General features: G+C 45.9%; 1 long non-coding RNA gene across 1 annotated transcript; it reads right to left on the reverse strand.

Moving 5' to 3' along the window:
- Positions 1-411: 411 nt before the first annotated feature.
- On the reverse strand, positions 412-7,995 carry LOC131912591 (uncharacterized). Its single transcript, XR_009379654.1, has 2 exons — positions 7,876-7,995; positions 412-790 (listed from the first exon to the last, which is right to left on the reverse strand). It is a non-coding gene; the product is annotated as an uncharacterized LOC131912591 (long non-coding RNA).
- Positions 7,996-20,952: the final 12,957 nt, after the last annotated feature.

Raw genomic sequence — 20,952 nt, forward strand, 5'->3', positions numbered from 1 at the left:
ATATAAACAAATATAAAATACATGCTATGCTAATACATGTATTGTAACATATATATGTTATATATATGTAACATTATATATATATATATATATATATATATATATATATATATATATATAATATGTTATGAAGGACAGTAACTCGGGCAATGGATTGTGTATCAGGCAGCAGCTTGCTTTCTGTACAGGTTGGTCAAGGAAGGCCTCCCTGACAAGGTAACATTTGCACAGATATCAGAAGACTGATGTATTAGTTCCTGAAGGTGTGTGAGGACACATTCAAGCAGACAGGACAGTAGTATAAAAGCCCTGACATGATAGCCTGCTTCGTGGTTCAGAGTTGCTTAAGGAAGGCAGATTGGCTGGTGAGAAATGTGAGGCAGGAAAGTAAGAGATGAACCCCTAGAAAAATTCAATTTTCTCCCTCATTTTATTCCCTGGGAATTTGGAGTGATGGAACAGGTTTTGGGGTGGGGTTTTGACAGAGTGATGCATTTACTTTATGTCCTTGGGTGTGACAAGCGTCTCTGGGGTGGGTACCTCTGAGCTCATTTGGCCAGGAGGAGGTCACACGTGGCAGCTGACTGATTAACTGACGATTATGCATGCTTTCTTATGTAGTGTTTCTTTGGAGGTCCGTGGACATCCCTAGTGGGGCTGGACTTTGAGATTTTCTGCAGCAAGTGGAGCCTTGGCAGGCAGGTCACAGCTGATGGCATGGCATGGATTAGTTCTGTCCCCTTTGGAGCTTGTTTTTCTCAATTAGGACAGCTTGCTTCATCAAGGGACACTGAATAAGACACATAGTGATGTGACCAAGGGAGTCCTACAGACCTAAATCTAACATACAGACCCCAGAGATACCTACAGACCCAAATCCAATGCATAGACCCCAGAAACACCTACAGACCCAAATCCAATGCACAGGCCCCAGAAACACCTACAGACCCAAATCCAATGCACAGACCCCAGAAACACCTACAGACCCAAATCCAATGTATAGATCTTAGAAATAATTTTTTGAGGCAAGTTCTCATGTAGCTTAGGCTAGCCTTAAGTCTCTCATAGAGCCTTCATCTAGTAACTGATGGAAGCAGATCCACAGCCAAGCACCAGGCTGAGCTCCAGGAGTCCAGTCAAAGAGAGAGAAGAGGGATTCTATGAGCAAGGGGCATCAAGATCATGATGGGGAAACCTACAGAGACAACCAAACCAAACTAGTGAGAACTCATGAAATTTAGACCAACAGCTGTGGAGCCTCCACGGGACTGGACTAGGTCCTCTGCATTAGCGAGACAGTTGTGTAGCTTGATCTGTTTAGGGGCCCCCTTGGCAGTAAGATCAAGATCCATCCCTGGTGCATGAGCTGGCATTTTGAACCCATTACCTATGGTGGGACACCTTGCACAGCCTTGATGCAGGGGGAGGGGCTTGGACCTGCCTCAACTGAATGTACCTTGTTGGAGGAGGGAATGGGGGGTGGGAGGAGGGAAGAGAGGGGGATCTGTGGTTGGTATGTAAAATGAATAAAAAAATTCTTAATTAAAAAAATCTTAATGAGGATGATCTTGAACTTCTGATTCTCCTGCCTTACCTCCCCAGTGCTTGGACTATAAGTATACTCTATCATGCCTGGTTCAATGGTGAACTGAGGCCCGGACCCGGGACTTTGTCCATGCGAGGCAAACACTTGACCAGCTTAGCTACATCACCAGCCCTAAATATTTGTGCTTTTAAGCCATGCAGATTTGGGAGTTATTGGTTGTTGCAAAAAAATCTGACCAGTGGGGTCAGATTCTATTTTAGTACTTTCAAATGTTAATCACGTTCCGTGCTCACCCAGCACGTCTCTGGGCTATGGGAATTCTCCATCCAGTTTTGTACATGGTGAAGCAGGGGCCACGAGAGAAATCAAGCCACTTTCACAGAATTATAAAGCTGAAATGTCGCCCGTCTGACCCCTCACCCACTATGCCACTGACACTTTCTTTTCTGTGTGTCTAGTAGAAGAGCAGTAAACCAAGAAGATCCAGTCCCTGACAGCCCGAGACACTGTCCCTGTAGCACTCAACTCCCTGCTGAGTCTCCCAAGGCAAGTCTCCCAAGTCTCTGTTCCTGCCCGTCCCTCGCCCACCCAAGCCTCCTTCATCCCTTTACACACCACACCACCTCAGGAAGGCTTCTTCCGGCTCTCCTTTGTTCCACTTTCGGAGTAGATATTTCCCCCTCACGTCAATCTCTCTGGAAACACCTTCACTGACAAGCCTATGGGCGTGTCTCCTGGGTAATTCCAAACCCAGTTAAGTTGACTGAGGGGGAGAGAGGATGCCGTGGCTTGGTGCCTACCCATGGTGCCACTCCACTTGGGGCAGCCCTGGGGCTATGCCACTTTGGTGGTTTGTTTTGGAAATCTGTCTACCCCACGCCCCCCAGCCCTTGTCGCCTCATGACTTCCTGTGTGCTCCTGCCTTGATCTCACAACTCATTTACCGTTTTCTGTGGCCTTCCTTTACCCAGGAGCACATCTACAGCAGTCCGTCTGCATCCCAACAGGAGAGTCATTGGCAGCCCCTCCAAACTTGTCCTGACTCTCTTGCCGTCCAGGCTTTGTGCTGGGCACCTTACACATGTATGCTGTGTCACTGATGCCAGGGACCACCCTACAAGGAAGGGACAGCTTTAACCAAGAAGAGAGTGAGCCTTAGGGAGAAGCCAGAAAAACAGCTGCCGAGGTGGGTAACACAATGGGAGATGAGCGGGGAGAGGCAGGTTCAGGGGCAGGGAAAAACTTCCAGCTCCAACATGTCAGCAGACTAATGATATATGTCCCCAGGCTAGCAGTCTTACGACTTTAGGACTCCGTGTTGGGAAAGAGGAGATCTGTTGTCTGGTATATCTTGGAGTTAGTTGGTGTTTTCAGGCAGATATTTTAGCCAATGACACAGAGATTGTGCCTAGTGAGGCATACAGGGGGACTCTAATTTAGTTTTGTTTCTGTCTTTAAAGAGGGAGGACTGAGAAGGAGGACTCTCTACCCTGGCTCTTTATGACTGTCCCAGCCCGTGAAAACCCTGCCTTCTTGGGCTCATAGATCCAAAGCAGCAGAGATCACTCAGGACCACCCTAGTGTATGCCCAGTTTGCTCTCGATCTGACATTGCATCTCTGGTTTATGAGTCAGACTCACTCAGATATCTCTTCTGGTTCTTTGCGTTCGGCCTCCTATCTTTCTCAGGGACACCAACTTGATGTCCCCTCTGTGCGGTGCCTGCTGGATTCAGCAGCAAGGGTTCAAGTCCAGGCATCTTATCAGCTCGGGTCATGGACAGGACTGTAGACGTCAACGTGGGTCGGAGACCAGGGAAGCCTACTGATGAGACAGGAACAGGAGCTCCATGGCTAAGCGCTCGGCTGATCCACAGGGTTGCCACACTGCCACGGCCCTGGTTAGTTCTCTGCTGGCATCGTACTGAAGATGACCTTGAGGGTCGCACATGACTGTGTCCATCTCCCAGGGTGCCACACTTGGGTCTCCCCTTTTCAGACTCATCGGGAGCCCCTCCTCTGCCTCGGGGTCCCAGTACCAGTGCTGAACTAGGGTTCGTCATTGATCCTCTTTTCTATTTATCCTTATTTTTTCTTCACTCTCATGGAATCCTAACCTCTCTCCTGAACTGCATATCCATCTACTTACTTGACATATCGACATCCAGTAATAGTCCTAGACTCTCATCCATTTTTAACTAACGGCCGCTGTACCTCCCCTCTCCTTTACATTCTACATCCCACCCTGGGTGAATTCTCTTGGCCCCACCGTTAGAAGACACCACTAATGGCTGACCACTCCTCAGTATTCTGTGTCTTTGTCACAGCTGCCACCTTACCACCCGTTTTGCTTGCCTGGATTGTTGTACCAGGTTCCTAGCTATTCCTCTGCTTCTACCCTTGCCCTCCTTAGTCCGTTAGAAACTGATCCTTTAAGATGTTTAAGTCATGTGGCTTTCCACTATCCAGAGACCTACAATGGCTCCCTACTTCCCAAAGCACAAAGTCTGCAGTCCTCACAATGGCTGGTCCTGACTCATCTCCTCCTTCCTTTCCCGTCTTCCATTGCTAGGCTCCACACACACTCTCTTCACTTCCACTCCCTGAGCGTGCCAGATCCGTGCCCAGTCAGGGCTCTTGTACTGCCTGGCCTCTCCGCTCCAATGCTTCCTGCCAGGTAGAACCTGATTCCCTCCCTTGCTTCCTTCCTCTTTGCGTTGACATTACTTCCTCAACGACGTCCGCACTGACCACTCTGTCGACAATTATACTCTACCCCGGCACTCCATTCCCCTCAGCAGCACTTACACCTCCTAACACGTTATTAAATAATTTACTGATTTATGACTTATCCCCTAAAGTACAAGTTCCAGTCAGTTCAGTACCTAGAAAAATAGCCAATATTTATGTAGTGCTGTATTCTAGGTGATATCAGAAGTATGTACCACGAAAGAGAATTCTAATCTCAATGCCAGAGTGGAGAATGATAGTACTATCTTATATTATGAATGAGAACACCGAGGCATGGGGAGGCTAATAACTGCCTAAACCACTTATTTAATAGTGGGCAGTCCTGGATTCAGGTATTCTGACTCAGTTCATTCTTTTGCCCCACCAAGTACACTGTCTGGCTGCATAGTTCTCAGTAAGCACTCAATAAAAGTATGTGAACCAACTACCCAAACAATAATTGCTAGGGAAATAACAGATACTATTGTTGCTACCTTGTAGGTGAGGAAACTGGAGGGGGTGTTAAGAAATTTATCTCACAGGTCAGTAGAGACAGACCAGAACCAAAGCACTGCTTCCATTTCCAGCACGTGTCATGGGCAGAACTGAGGACAAAGTGATGGCAAATGTCCACTCTCATCCCTTCTCACAGACGCTTTACATAAACCTCTTGTCCAAGCCACTGTCTAGAGAGTCTCACTAACACTCTGAGAGAGAAGAGAGTGCATCAGCCTTCAACATGGAAGCCAATCTCCTGCATCCGCTCGCTTTCTCCAGGAGAAAAACGTGACTGAGAAGCAGCTCTGCTGTTTCCCAGAAGTCATGCCTGCTTCGTGTTATGACATGGGCTCAGGGTGGAGGCTGGTCATGCATGGACACCACTGCTCCTCAGCGCTTCCAAGTCATTTTTGTCAAATTTCCAAGTGTGTGCTGGTAACCGCATTGTCCTGATGCTTGCCTGGCTGGCTTTCCATGTCATGGGAACATTCCCACAGTGAGAATCTCTGTTCATTTCTCCACATCTGCATTCCTGACGTAGCTGCATTCCTGGGCAGCTAAGACCCACTGAAGGCAGATGTGAGAGGCATTGGGAGGATGGACCCAGGAAGAGCGGTGTTTCTGAGTGCTGGGAATTAGATGAGCTTAAAGAAGTTAGACGACACAGGTTAAAACAGAACCTAAAGGTTGAGGCGGGAGGACCATGAAGTCAGGACCAATCCAACAGCCACCACGGCCATAAAACTCAGCACAGACTTGCTGGCTTAGGCAGATCACTAGCTGTTTCAAAGCCCTTCCATCTCACTTTCTCCTTTTCTGCCTCTAGTTTAACTGCCCAGTGTAGCTGGAGAGTTTCCCTCCGGCTCCTGCCAAGCCCCAGCAGTCCCGCAGCCCACTTATAAAATAAACACACAGACGCTTATATTATTTAAACTGTTTGGCCTAATGGCTCAGGCTTCTTGCTATCTAATTCCTATATCTCAAATTAACCCATTTCTATTAATCTATATCTTGCCACGTGGCTCGTGGCTTACCGGTACTTTACATCCTGCTCCTCATGGCAGCAGTGGCTGGCAGCATCTCTCTGCCTCAGCCTTCCACTTCCCAGAATTCTCTTCCCTCTTTGTCCCACCTATACTTCCTGCCTGGCTACTAGCCAATCAGCTTTTATTTATCAATCAGTCATCCCATGGATGATGGGTCGTCTCCTTTGGTCCTCAGGGCCTTCACCCACTGTTTTCTCTGTACTTTCCAGCTGAAGTGTGAGCTTTATTCATCTTTGGATCTCTGGAGCTCAGGGCATGATCCACATGGACTGCACAAGATTGGGCATGAAATGGTTAAAGAGGCAAAGCTCCATGTGACTACAGTCAAAGGGAAATGGTTATCCTATAGATTATGTTCCTATAAGGGGTCTCATTTTTCAACTCTACCAACCTGTTACCCTTACCCTCTCTTCCCCCATCAAAGACCATTCTTACAGCCTCTACCTGCCATGTTTCAGGTAGGTTCATGTAAGGCATGGGGGCAGACAGCAGGCAGCCGAGGGAAAGACATCAAGATGACCGGGGCTACTGATGATGGCTTGTTGTGTATATCAGAAGGGACCAAACCTGTATTAATCGTGACACATCTCTACTCTTCAGGAGCTATTGGGACACACTGTAAGTGGAGGTGTTAAGATTTTCATTAAACTAGCAAGGATACTGTGACACAGCAAAGTGACCTTTGGTCTGGGTAATGCCTAGACAGAGGTTGTGTGAAACCCAGAAAAGATCAACAGATTGAGGGTAAGGTCAAGGTGTTTGATCACAGCAATGGAAACCCCGGACTAAGACAGAGGGGTTGAGCTCTCCCTGTGAGCTGCTCACACCTGTGTGTAGTAACCTTCACTATTTACTGTACCACTGACCAATCACAGTTCTCTTCCAGCAAGGAGGGAATAAATCCTTTTACCGTTTTCATACCCCTTCAGTGTTGGAGCTGGGTGTCAACGGCCTAGAGCTATGCCAGTTCTGATTCTAGAGTTTCCTTCAGTAGAACTTGGTTCTTACCAAGATATCCTCATGCATGCAGATGTTCTCATTAAACCCCAGGCATGCTGCGTGTTCTACTGTGGTTAAATGGATAAGTAGATTTGGCTCATGCACCTGGTACTGTCCCTGGCCGTATCCTGGACATGGTGCCCCACTCAGGACCATTTCTCTAGAGCTAGTGCCCTCTGCTCAGATCCCACCTGCCTTGTTTTTATGAACTCATGGCTGAGCACTGAGAAAGCACAAGTCACAGGGTGTCTCTGCATGGTCATGTCATTGACCAGAGGAAAACAGCCCCAAGGGGCACCTGAACAGCTGCAGTTTTGTGGGTTTTTTTTCCCTGCACAATCTCTTCCTCAAGTTCAAGTTGAACGGCAACAGCTCCTGTTTTGGTTTCCTTGCACATAACTCCCCAGGTGGGAAGCCATCTGCGTCAGTGAAAATGACTTCTCGACGGAACTGTATGTAACACACACAGAGAAACCCGCTTGGTGAAGGTTGGCTGTGATTTCTTTTGCAAAGCGATCACAGCCACTAATCAGTTGGCAACACCTGTTGAGAACAGCCACACTAGTTGGCAGCAGGCTTTGAGCTTAGATGATTCGGCGTTTGAATCCTGAGTCCAGCGCTTCTGCTTGTGAGACCTTGGCGTGTTCCTTAGCGTTTTTGGACTTCACTCCCCTCCCCTGTAAAGTGAAGAATTGTGATATGGACTCACCAAATCCTATGGAAATCTTATCAACCAGCTCACCCAAAGGTACTGATAATGGGCTTGAAGTTAATGCACTGTCTGCCTCCAGAGCCGTTATTATCACTTCCCAGGTCTTACGCCAGGGGAATGGTGTTGATGGAGGAACAGGGTGGTTCAAGGTCTTGGACAAATCGAAGTATGATTCAGAAGAGAAAGAGCTTCCAAAAGCAACAGAACTGAGAGAACAGGGGAGGTGGTGGTCAAGAGGAAGATGATTAATTCGTTTGGCCAATATTTGAGGGCCTAGCATGTGCTAGCCACTGTTCTCGGGGCTGGAGATCCAGCTGTAAACAGAGACTATTCAACTCTTACTTACCTGAGCCTACGATCTGGTGGGGAGACACAGACGATAAACACAGTAAGCTAACTATGAAGTGTGTCCAAAGGTGTGTAAATGGGGAAGTCGGCAGGGCGATGCTGGGCTTTGCAGTTTTAAGCAAGGTGGCTAAGGGGGCCTCAATAAGAAGATGACATCACAGCAGAGACCAAAGGTGACCAGGTTGTCTCCTAGCAACAGACATCCTGGGTAGGGGTGATATGAGGTAAAAGTGGTGGGAAGTAGAAGCCTTGAGACGCCAGCCTCAGTCTGCCTTCAGCACCTGCTGAGGTCAGGGGAGAAAGGGCAGCTTCTGGGCGGGTTGCCTTTTGTCTTTGGTTTTATTTTTATAATTAATTAATTAGTTGTGTGTGTGTATGTGAGTGTGTGTGTATGTGTGTGTGTGTGAGTGTGTGTATGTGTGTGTGAGTGTGTGTGTGTGTGTGTGAGTGTGTGTATGTGTGTGTGCATGTGTGTGTGTGTGAGTGCACTTTCATTCTAGTTCACATGACTAGAGGTCAGGGGACAACTTGCAGGAGTTGGTTCTCTCCTTCCATCATGTGAGTTCCGGGGATTAGGTTCAGGTCTTCAGGCTTGGGAGCAAGTGACCCAACCCGCGGAGCGACCTTGCTGCCCATGCTTTTTTGTTTTGCTTTCTTTTCTTTTTTTCAGGACCAGCTGGCTGGGCTCTCACACCCTACACCTCAGCCTAGCAGTTCTGCTCAAGCAGGTTTTGAGATGGGGTTTCTTTGTAGCCTTGGCTGCTTTGACCTTGTGATCCTCCTGCTTCAGCTTCCTGAGGGCTGTGTTGCCTCACAGGACAGCAGCCTCATTTTAAAGAGAGCCCAGGAGCCTTGAGTCATTGTGTGCAGTTGCGTGGGCTGCACAATGCACAGCTTGCCCCAGATAAGGGGGTTGTAGAGGTATTTCAGGCATTCTGTGTCTGTATCGTTGTGAAGAGTTTCCAGCACGTAGGAGCAGAGTGTCTCTATAACAGAAGCCGTGCGTTGTGGTAGTCTTTTGACACATGGGAATAGAGCACCTGGGAGAAGGGACACCTTTTCCTGTCATGAGGCCACCTAAGCAGGCAGCAGTAGCCCAGAGGTTTTGGTTCCGGAAAGCTCGTACTGCTAGTCTGTTGGCTGAGGACTACTTTAGTTATGCATCTGCCCTACTAACAGTTCTTCCATGGCTCCCTCACACACCGGAGGAAACTCCCTAGCAAGGCAGAGATCCTAGCCGAGAATTTTATGTGAAAGAGTTTGAGAGGGGAAGGAAGGAGCCAGACTACATTTTCAGGACAAGCACACAATGCTTACTTTACTTGGGGGACAGCTGCTAGAGATGGCGAGCAGTGAACTACCACATACTGCTCCTTGACTGCACGTGGGTGCCCTAACCCAGCCTTTTCTAGCATCCTTTGCCTTATCTTTCATTCCCCTCGCTATGGTTTGCATGCTGGGGACTTATTCCTCACTGTGGGAGGTCCTTAGATCACTCGGGGTCAGGATCTCAAAAGGGGAGGGGGATGGCTGGAGAGATGTCTCAGTGGTTAAGAGTGCTGGCTGCTCTTCCCTAGGACCTGGGTTCGGTTTCTAGCACCCACATGGCAGCTCACAACCATCTGTCTAAGGGGATCCGACATTGTCTTCTGGCTTCTGTGAGCATGTGGTTCACAGACATACATGCAGGCAAAACACCCATACACATAAACTAAAAATAAATACATCTTTTTAAAGAAGATCTCAGAAAGGATTCAGGGAGCTCTGTGGGGGCCCTGAGTTAGCTTTCAAGAGAATGAGTTGCTATATGGAAGCAATCCCAATCTTTTTTCTTAAATTATATTTATTTGCTTGTTTACTTGGTGTGTGTGTGTGTGTGTGTGTGTGTGTGTGTGTGTGTGTGTGTGTGTGTTGAGAAGGGTGCAGGTGTGCCACAGTGCATGTGTGGTGGTCAGAGGACATCGTGTGGGAGTCAGTTCTCTCCCCAAACCATGTGGGTCCTGGGGCTGAACTCAGGTTGCCAGGCTTGTTAGCAAGTGTTTTTACTCACTGGGTCACTTCGCTGCCCCAAAGTCCTACCCCTGAACTGCTCTCCGGTTTCCTGTCTTGTGAACTGATCTGTTATGTGGTCCCTCTATGAATCATCCGTTGTAATGTGATGTTACCAAAAGGGCCTAGGCCAGAGACTGTACCACACTGTTTGGAATTTCAGCTTTCAAGACCACGAACTAAATAAACCTCTTTTCTTTGTAAATTATTCAGCCTCAGATATGTTATTATAGTAACAGAAAATAGACAACAATTCGAGGAGGCAGATCACTTGAGAACATTTGAACAAAATCACCCTGTTTCTAGGAATCCCTTTGTGTCTAATTTCCTTCCTGCTCCTCATGGCGTCTGCTCTGACTCATTAGCTCTTCTGGGAAGCCAGATGCCCCAATGACACTTCCTGTACACATGGCTACTCTATTGTGGTGTTAACAAAACTTCATACTAGTTCCTTTGAAGCAATTTTCTCTGTGCCCTAACATAATATGTCCATCTGTCTGTTCATACTATAGATTTCTTTAAAGATTTATTTTTATTTATGTGTATATGTGTCTGTATGAGTGAACGCCATATGTGAGTGTGTGCTTGTGGAGGTATCAGATCTCTTGAAGCTGGAATTACAGGTGGTTGTTAGCCATCTAATGTGGATGCTGGGAACAGAACTTGGGTCCTCTGGAAAAGCAGTACATGCCCTTAACCGCTGAACCATCTCCCTAGCCTTCTTCATAGTCTTTTTGAAGTATGGATTGTGTTTCACTAACTTTGATCAAACTTTAATACTACAATTGTCCTATAAATATGCTGCCAAGTAGCATTTTTGGTACTTAAAAAAATACATTGTAAAACCACAGCACATGCTACAAACAGCTAATCCCATATATCCTAAAAGGCTACCCCTCTACCCCTCAAATGCCATGTCTGCACTGAGCCTGATAGTTTCCTAGGGACTGAGATATAAATATGCATCAAGTAAGTCCACACAGATAAGAATAACACCTGTAATTTTGGAGCATGGATCAAGTACCCAGGCTACAGTCTTCATATTTCAGGGTGTATGCAATCCCCCTTTGGAGCTGGAGAGAAATCCCATGCCCCAATATGGCAAAGAATGGGCTTCCCAGAGCCCTGAACCCATACAACTGAGCAGCCCCCTGGGGTTTGGTGGCACCAGTTCAGTTTCTGGGGAAATGCACAGAGTATGTGGCCTTTATAACCCGATACATGAGTCTTTTTGGAGAGTTACCATTCTCAGGCATCAGGCATGCTGATGAGCGAAGTCCCCAGAGTGACTCAAGGGCAGAAATATCCCAATTTAAAAATATTCCCTGGGTGGTTTATAAATTGTGTACAAGTTCAGTCCCTCCCGTCTCTGTGCGCGTGGCGTGGCGTGGCAGGTGGGCTGTCTGTGTTTATTTATTCCTGACTTGGGATTACTCAGAAAGGCTGCATTTGTCACATCCTGTCTCCTCCGCGATGACAAGGACCCTTAGAACCCAGCAACACCAAGTCAGTGCAGGGCAGGCTAGAGACTCTTGTGTTCTGTGATCAAGACTGAGGCAGTCCTGACCTTCCTGGAAGGCTGGGGAAAGGACAGTGGCCAGGGCTGGGTGCCACTGCCACAGATGGGTGCTGGTGTTTTTACCAGCCCCTGGTGCCATCTTGGATCCCCTCATTGTTGGTGGTAGGTCTTGTCTATGCTGTGTCCTTGGAGCGGGACAAAGCACAATTATGGGAAGACACTTGGCACACCCAGGAGGACACACAGAAGTACTGTCTCAGACTCCCCTAACCTGGCCAGGGGACCCAGGAAAAGCCAGCTAGAGGGCCAAGGCTGGCAGAAAGAATTCTCCAGCCAAAGTTTTGAGGAAATTCCAGCCCAAGAAGGAACTTGAATAAGCTGCCAAGAGAAGGGGTGTTAAGAGGAGAAAGGAAGCCCAGGCTCCAGACTTCAGTCATCCCACAACTTTAGAAATGCATAGGGCCCCAACTCCCATAAAGGGGTATGGCTGTGTCAAGTGCCGGAGGAGACATGGGGACAGCAAAGCCTGCCTGGGTTGTCCCTGTTGTCCGTGGATTCTCCACTTCCTGTTGCTGTGACCCTCTGACCCTCTGGCCTTGGTTTCCGTTTTCGGGGTCCATGCATCTATGTTTGCTTGTCTTTTCCGTCCCCAATCTTACTTGATTGACGGGATAACCGAGAGGAAGGGACAAGTGAGACTCACTGCTCCTGTGACACAGATGAGAAAAGTGAGGCTCGGTGATGGGATGTGACTTGGGGGAGGTCACTGGATCAGTGAGCAATGGAGCCGGCCTGAACCCGGGTATCGTGGGTTTCTGTCATTCCATGTTGGTTAGACCTGAAACAGCCCACACCTGTGCCTTCTTTAGTGGCTTAAGTCTGAGCACACCTGGCGGTATATATGTTCACTCATTCATAGAGTAGAAAGTGTGTGGTGACATTTAAAACATGTGGTATATTATAGAGTGTAAAAAACGTATTTTAGAAAGGTGAAAAATTGAATATATGATTTTTTTTAAAACCACAGGAGCTAACACTAATTGATAATTGAGAGCTGGGTACCAGGATTATTTTATTATGCATGTGTTTGAGGTTTTTCCATAAGAAATTTTTAAACAGCCAGGGGCGATGGCACACACCTTTGATCCTAGCACTCTGGAGGCAGAGGCAGGGGGATTTCTGTGAGTTGGAGGCCAGCCTGGTCGACATAGCAAGTTCCAGGCCAGCCAGAGCTACATACGTGTCTCAGGGGGCGAAACAAAGTATTAATCAAGACAGGGCCCCAAAAGTTGTGGAAGCTTTGTTTGGTCGTCTTGGAATCAGACCATGTAAACAGGAGGCTGTTTAGGACATGCCTACTTCCCTGGGGTACCTTCACCTGAGCATGTGAGACAGAAATAACAAGGGCTTGGTTAACTCCGTTTCTGAGATTTCCACAGTAGCACCATAGCTGGTCTAACCTCCTTCTGTAAGTGGTGGCGTGTGGTCCAGACCGCGGAACTCAGAGCTACACCTGGGTGTCTCAGTTCCTCCTCGTGCTTCTTCTCCCGCCGCTTTGAGAATCGAATGACGTACACAGACCGCGTGAACACACTCACTCATGCGTACTGGCAGAACAGTACTTGAAGCTTGCAGTTGTGAGAACCTTCCCTCCTCTCTCTCCCTGCACCCCCCATTCCTACCTGTGACTCGATTTCCAAAAATGGCTGCATTGAATAGATGCCAGCCTCCTCTGGGCGAGTGTGATTCAGAAGAAAGGGAAATAGTTCTGGCTTATGTTACGTGGAGCAGGAAACAGAACGAGGTGGGGAAAGTGAGATAGTAGTTTAAGAAAACACATTTCAGTATGAGGTCAGCCACGAGTTGCTCCTGACCCCTCACACATCACGTGCCTCCCCAGACCCACCTGTCATTTCTAGTGTGGTGATTCAGAGCAGGTGGCCCTGAGGTGCCATGCAGGGTTGCCTTTTTTGGCTGTGTCTTAGGTTCTTGGGAGTTTGAATTTCAAACACTGCCACCAGTTTAGAGCCTAATATCACAGGATCTCTTGGTGTTGGGTCCTAACAGTGCTATGTCACCTTCAAATGACAAATCAGATGTTTTAAAAGAATAAATATGTCACTTTGTCTACCACACATACATGACGATTGGTTGGTAAGACAGGAATTCATAATAGAATGCCAACCCAAAATATGCACATCATATAAGCCCATCTCCATTAAGGCAATGGTGTATAGCTGGCTGTATAAATGCCTGTCTACTTACACATGCTTTATTATACTCCACATCTAGTCATAACTAGGCAGATAAACCTGAGATACATAGTGGGTGCCAACCTACTTCCTAGATCCTTGTGTTGAGATTATCTAGAAGCTGTGATCATAGTTTTTAAAAAATGCACAGCTTTTATGAAAACATACATCTGTGTCTACGTAGGCATGGGCATGATATATAGATTACATAGACAATAATCAGGGACTATAAATGGTGATTATTTCAGGGCAGTGTCCTTTCAGGTGATCTTGTACTTTCTTCTTTCTTTCTTGTGGCTTTTGTTTTTGTTTTGTGGTGCTGAAAGTTGAGCACCCAGAACCTTCTACACTTTAGACAAGTGCTCTGCCACTGAGCTCCAGAGCTAACTCTGAGGGTCATGTATGGCTGAATTTATATGCATGTATATGGATATATATATATATATATATATATATATATATATATATATATATGATTGTATTTTTTTCATTTTACACTGAATATTTATTAAGGAAAAAAATCTCTTCATGACATAAAGAAGACATTATTGAGGCTGGACATGGTGGTACATGCTTGCATGCCAGCACTTGAGAGACTGAGATGGGGAAGTATGAGTTCAAAGCCACCCTGGGGTATAGAGTGAATTGTCCAAACAAGCAAGCAAGCAAGCAAACAAACAAACAAACAAAAAGAGTATATTAAGAGGTCAGGTAATGTGGCTAATTGGTAGAGCCTCCAATACACAAAGTTATGGGTTTGATCCTGGCAGATGCTAATAGTGCCATTCCCTATGAAATTATGGGGGTCAATTACATTCAAACTACCATATATATCTAGAACTGGTATTCGATGTAGAAGCTGTGAAGTCTCTCTCTCTCTCTCTCTCTCTCTCTCTCTCTCTCTGTCTCTATCTCTCTGTCTCTCTGTCTCTCTCACACACATACAGAGAGAGACAGAGACAGAGACAGAGACAGAGAGAGACAGAGAGAATACATGAAGTAAACAGACTTAGATATTGGTATAAGGATATAATTTTCTGGTTTTTCATTGTTTTGGATTCTTGAGAGAGAGTTTTTCTGTGTAAAAGCTCTGGAAGGATAAAATTCTTAAAGAAAAAAATTGCAAAATGTCTGAGAACACCAATAGTCTCTTAGGGCAATGAACCTCTAACCCATGTTTCAAACACAGTGTTTTAGGTATTTTGTCCAATGATTTCTTGGTCATCTTCCTAAACTGACCACAACTAGGAGAGCCTCAAAAGAGCTGGGGCAGCTGGTTTTCTGAGGACAATTCAGTAGCCTAACCCCCTACTTTTAGAGGCTCAGTTTCTTTAGTTTTAACCAAGTTACTCAACAGATTGCATTTGTCTCCAGTGTTTGGACTTGCTGTAGACTGCGGTAACCTCCGACCTCAGGCTGCTTCTTTTCGGTCTGCTCTTCCCAGGACTCATTTGGAAGCGTGACCCTCACAGACCACGACCCTGCCTGTGGCAGCGAGGCCGTCTGGGCAGCGGTTCCCAGAGCTGGGTTATGGGGAGAGTGTTAAACAATAGCGGGGAAGCTGGAGCGGGCTTTCTGCTGACAGGCCCCAGACAGCGCGTCTGGAGCAGGTGAGGGACCTGGGCACACTTCCTCCAGGCTGGCGCTTGTCTCCTTTGCTCTGAATCATTTTCTTCTGGAGAACAAAGGGTCACAACTCAGCATAGCTCAGTTCCCACTGTTCTGCGGGAGACAAGGGCTTTTGGGAACTTTCACCCCATAGCTGCGGGTAAGAGTCCTGTTCCCTTCGACCACAGCCCTGAAGCTGTGTCAATCAAACAACATCCTACCTGGGATTTCTCCTTTTTTTCCTCCTCTACCCTCTCTTCCTTTTCTTCTTCCTTCCTCTCTCCTTCATTCACGAGCTTACCTCAGAGTCCCAAGTGCTGGGACCACGACTGTGTGCCACCTACCATGTCTGGGTCTGAGAATTAAAAAAAATTTTACAAAGTTTATTATTTTAAAAAAACTTTGCAAATAAATGAAAACATGACATACCAAATTAACCAGACCCCAAATCTATGCAACTTTATAAATTTATACATAGTGTCTTAGTTTGGGTTTCTATTGCTATGAAGAGATGCCAGGACCATGGACGGCAACTCTTATAAAGGAAATCATTTAATTGGGGTGGCTTGCTTACAGTTTCAGAGGTTCAGTCCATTATCATTATGGTGGGGACCATGACAGCATGCAGGCAGATGTGGTGCTGAAGTAGCTGAGAGTCCTACATCTTAAAGGCAACAGGAAGTCAACTGAGTCACTGGGCAGTATCCTGAGCATAAGAAACCTCAAAGCTCACCCCCAAAAGTGACACATTTCTCCAACAAGGCCATACCCACTCCAAAAAAACCACATGCCTTCTGAGATTATGAGATTATGAGAGCCGATTACATTCAAAATACCACATATAGCTAGAATTGGTATTCGATATAGAAGCTGTGAAGTTTCACATTAAATTTTATACTTTTAGTGTTGAATATATTTTATGCATTCATCTACCACCAAAACAACTTATATCCCCTTTCATAACTCATATCCATTGCTTGAAGAATTTTTCTCAGAATTCTTTTTTAATAGAGAAAAATTGTATTCATTAATCAGATTCTATGCAGCTAAACAGGGACTTTTTCAAAATGAGAATATATGAAGGTAGAATGCCATTTTATTTAAAATTGCAAATTAGACTCTTTAAAATAAAATAAAGTCGAAATCATCCAACCATCTACATTCTGGAGAAAGGGAGAACTGATAACTGTCGATACACAAAGCTAGATACTCAGTGGGCCCATGATGCCTCTGGAGGCCTGGAGTTCCCTGGACAGCCGGTGGCTTCCAGTAGATGCTGGAAGGTTAGGTGTTCAACTGCAGGAGCAGTTTTCCCATGTCTGTTCCCACTCGGGATTGCCAGGGAAATCTCCTCTAATTTCAGCTTCATGACAGAAAAGAGGTTATCGATGGTGCAGAACATGGGACAGATCATCTCAGATTGCACAGTCAGGTTTTTTTGAGATATACGTGATTTTAGTTTCAAGCAGAATAATGTGACCAATAACTATACTGATAATGACACAGGAGTAATTGCGGTAGGTACAGTTGTGGATACTATTCGGCTATGCTGTTCACAGGGTAGCCAATTACTAAAAATACTTCATCAGGGCCTGAATATGTGTTGGAAAATTACATGATCTCAATCCTCAGATAGAACCAGTGGTTAGTACACTGACTGCAGTCAAGGGGTTGACCAGTTGTCAGCACAAGTCCTGGTAAAGAAAAGAAAGAGGAGGCCCCTCACCTCCAGAGAAGTCTTCATTCGCTCAGGTTGGAAATCAAATCCCACTGAGGAAACAGGAAACAGAATAGATGAAGTGGCCCTTTCACGTATCTCATAATTCTTAGTAAGGTCAGGTCCAGGCATTATTTTTACTTGCGTCCACTCACTTTAGAAAAAGAAAATTGCGAAAATACTCATTTAGCACCTAATGTAATCATAGTGGCAGATGAATATTTACCAAGTGTACCAGTTTGCTTTCTGTCGCTATGATAAAATCCCAGGAGCAAAAGCAACTTATAGATGACAGAGTCCGTCATGGTGGCAAGTGGCATGGCATCAGGGGAAGAAAGCTGAGAGATCACACCTCAACTGCACAAGGGAAGCCGAGAGCCAACTGGAATGTAGGCAGAATTTCTCTATGTAGACTGCCGATCAGCTCTGTCCTGCCAGCCGCTCCCCAAATCACCACACAGAGACTTAATATTAATTATAAATGCTCAGCTGATAGCTTAGGCTCGCTTTTAGCTAGCTCTTATAACTCAAATTAACCTGTTTCTATTCATCTACGTGCTGCCCCAGGCTCATTTACCTCATGTGCCTTCTTCCCATCCTGCTTACTCTGCATCTCATGGCGTTTCCTCCAACTCTGCCTTTCTTCTCCCCAGCATTCTCTCTGCCCCGAAAATCCTGCCTAGCCATTGGCCAATCCACTTTTTCTTAACAATGAGAGCAGCACATCATCACAGTGTACAGAAGGATTATTCCACAACACTGGAACTCTCAGAGCCTAACCCCAGTGAGTTCCTTACTTCCTACTTCCCAAAACAGCACCACCAACAAGGGAACAAGTGCTCAAATATCTGAGTCCATGGGGAACATTTCTCATTCAGATCACCACACTTAGTACTTACAGGGTGCCAGGGCTCAAGCTAAATGCCTTAAATGTGAGCTCATTTAATTTTCACAGTAGATTTATGAGGGGAAAGAATTATTATCACCTCCATTTTATAGATGAGACACTTGAGTAAAATTCACATGATTTTCAAATGGCTCTATAGAATTAAAAAATCTGGGTCTATCGTTTCTTCGAGCCTATGTTCTCCAGAACCACAGATGAGTGCTTATGTCTGTGACCTTGACAGGCATGGTCCCTGCCCGTAGGGACCTTCTATTGTAATAGAAAGGAAAGAAGAGTGAATTCCACGTGTGGAACATGGCTGACCAACAAGAATGCAAGGCGATGTCAGTCAAAGCCAACACAGGCAACGTCAGCTGCCCAACTGGCTCAGCTGTGTCTTGGAAACTGCACTCTAGATTATTTCAGGAATCTTGGTCTTAGCCCAGCAATGTGAGCCTGCTTATCTAATCTGTGAATCATTGCTGCGAAGGTGCTATGGGTATATGGTGGACTCAAGGCTTAACGGTAATTGGGGGCGGCATAGAAAGGCATGTAAATTCAATATGGAGAATGGCTCTTCTTGCCCATCAGATCATTTCATTCATCTTGCCCAACAATCTTGGAACTCCATCTGGCGAGGAGAGTGAGAGAGTCTTTTCTTTCCAAGATGTTTCCTCTGGCAAATAGTTGAGGATTCTAAACACGACCAGTGATCTCCTGGGCCTTTGTTTGAGAGGAAACAGAGTCCTTCCTGAATAATGGCACAAACACCTCCATCCATCAGGTTCATTCCTGAAGCACCTTTACTTTCCAAGTCTTAGTGGGGAAGTTTGCAGGCTGGAGACAGCAGAAAGGGTCAGTCTGGAGTCTTGGCCTTCTGGAATAGAAATGAACTTCAAAAAGTGCATGATTATTCATATTTCAGTCTGTCTCCATGAAAGTCAAACATTTTATTTTTATTCTAAGTACTTTGGTAGATAAAGGACTCCCCGCCACCCTAATCTGTTCCTACAAAGATAGCAAAAGATCATGTAAAAATATACTCCAACTGACGGCGATTCTTCAAGGAAGGAAAATGGATTTAAAGCTTTATAAAGAGCCTGCTTCCAGAATAACAAATGTCAGATCACTCATCTGAAATTTATAATTGCCAGGTCAAAAATTTGGGGAAATTTTCCCAAGTGTTGTGCTAGCTGGCAACGCTTTCTTGCCACTTTGATTTATTTAAACACACATTTACTGAGCCTTTCCTGTCCAGGGTGATATGGAAGAGGAACTATGCCCAGACGCCAAAAGTGGCTCCAAAGCCCACTCCTTAGCTGCTGCTCAACCTGGAGTTCTTTCAAGTGCCTGTTCATCAATGTCTTTTTCTGTCAAGTAAAGATCACACCTTACCAACAAGGGTCATTAACGGATCAACACAGTGATTTCACGGGCTCAATAAATGGCGTTCCCATTCCCTGCCCAAGTTAGGAAGAAGCGAGAAGGGCAGGCAGAAGAGCCAGGCAGAAGGAGGCCAGTGTATTATATTACCTCGCTTACTGATGGGACTGAGTTCAAAGGCCTGGCTTGGGACACGCAGCAACATTGGCTTTTTCTTCTCACCCACCGTACAATGCTGTCTATGGCTGTGCTCTTGCCTAATGCCTAGTAAGGCAGAACTTGCTTCCTACAGACAGGCAGCTGCTGCAGGGAAAGAGCAGAAACCAGACTGAACCTCGCTTGCCTTGTATTTTCGTAGGTCACAGTTTTTGTGGTCCCCCTTTTCCATAAAGTTATATGAATTAGATGAATGTCATTAACACTATATTTAAAACATTTTCTTTGATTTAAAAGGATCTTTTCTACAGATTTTTAAATAAATTAAAATATTTTCTGTGCACTTTATAAAGCATCTGGGACTCTAGCTACTGTGCCTAATGGATAAATTGTCCCTTATGTTCAGTCTTGTTCCCAACATTGCCACCTAGATAATCTTCTCCCCCTGTCCTGGGAAGCACTGAGTGACCCCACAGATGGAAGTAGGTGTTGTCCCAGATGGAGATATGAGTTCAGGGGACAGGATACTCCCCATTCTCCACAAAAGTAAAGTTCTGGAAAGTATTGTGTGATAATTGCCTAGATGGAATGAAACACCAAGGTGAGCTAATTACAACCCAAAGCAAGAGGGAAATCAACTCAAAATTGAAGAGCAAGCCCCAAGCTGAATGAACGCCCAGAAGCAATTCCTTGAGGTCCTGATATTTCAACTCTGTCTTGCAAGATAAAAGATTTTTGCTAGATAAGGATCTGATCAAGGTAGAACAGGGCAGAACGGAAGGGTCATTCCAGACTCCTGGAAACACACAAGGCATTCTGGGAGCGGAGGAATTCAAAACCATCCACCTGTCCCAACTGGCCACGGTTGACTCCCTAATTGCTCTATTGGTATTTCATATCAATGGTGGAAGGGAGGAAAGTCTTCACTGTTCAATGCACACTATTCACTGGGCACTTCATAGACACATCATTTACTCTCTCCTCCAATAATTAGAAGTGGATATTGTTAACTTTACTTCTCCTAGACAAAGAAGTTGAGACCTTGAAATTTTCAATGACTTGCTACAGAGCCTCATGTTTATCAGCAGAGGCCAGCAGCCAGAACCCAGGCTCCCAACTGCCTTCCCAGAGCCCTGTTCACGCCTTCCTCGGAGACTTCAAAGGTTGTTCTGAAAGCTATACAAGAAGGAATTCTTATAATTATATTTTAGGAAGAATGTTTTTCCAGAGATTCATTTCTGGCATTCCACTCCCCAGACTCTCCGGCTCCGGGATGCTTTTCTGTTCTTCACCTGCCCATTGTCTGTTGAGGGCCTTCATCTGTTGGCAAAGCCCTTTCCTGACCTCTCAGCAGCATCAAGATTTCCGCTGTCCCGGGGACTTTACTTATCCCTCCCCAACAGGGTCTGTTCTAGGCTCCCAGCACTGAGAGGACTCTGCATGCTTGCCCAGAGACCATGATGGGCTTGAAGGAGCTGACAGACAAGTGCCCAACGTGTAATAAG

The sequence above is a fragment of the Peromyscus eremicus genome, chromosome 6 (genome assembly GCF_949786415.1).
Source record: "Peromyscus eremicus chromosome 6, PerEre_H2_v1, whole genome shotgun sequence".
NCBI lineage: Eukaryota > Metazoa > Chordata > Mammalia > Rodentia > Cricetidae > Peromyscus > Peromyscus eremicus.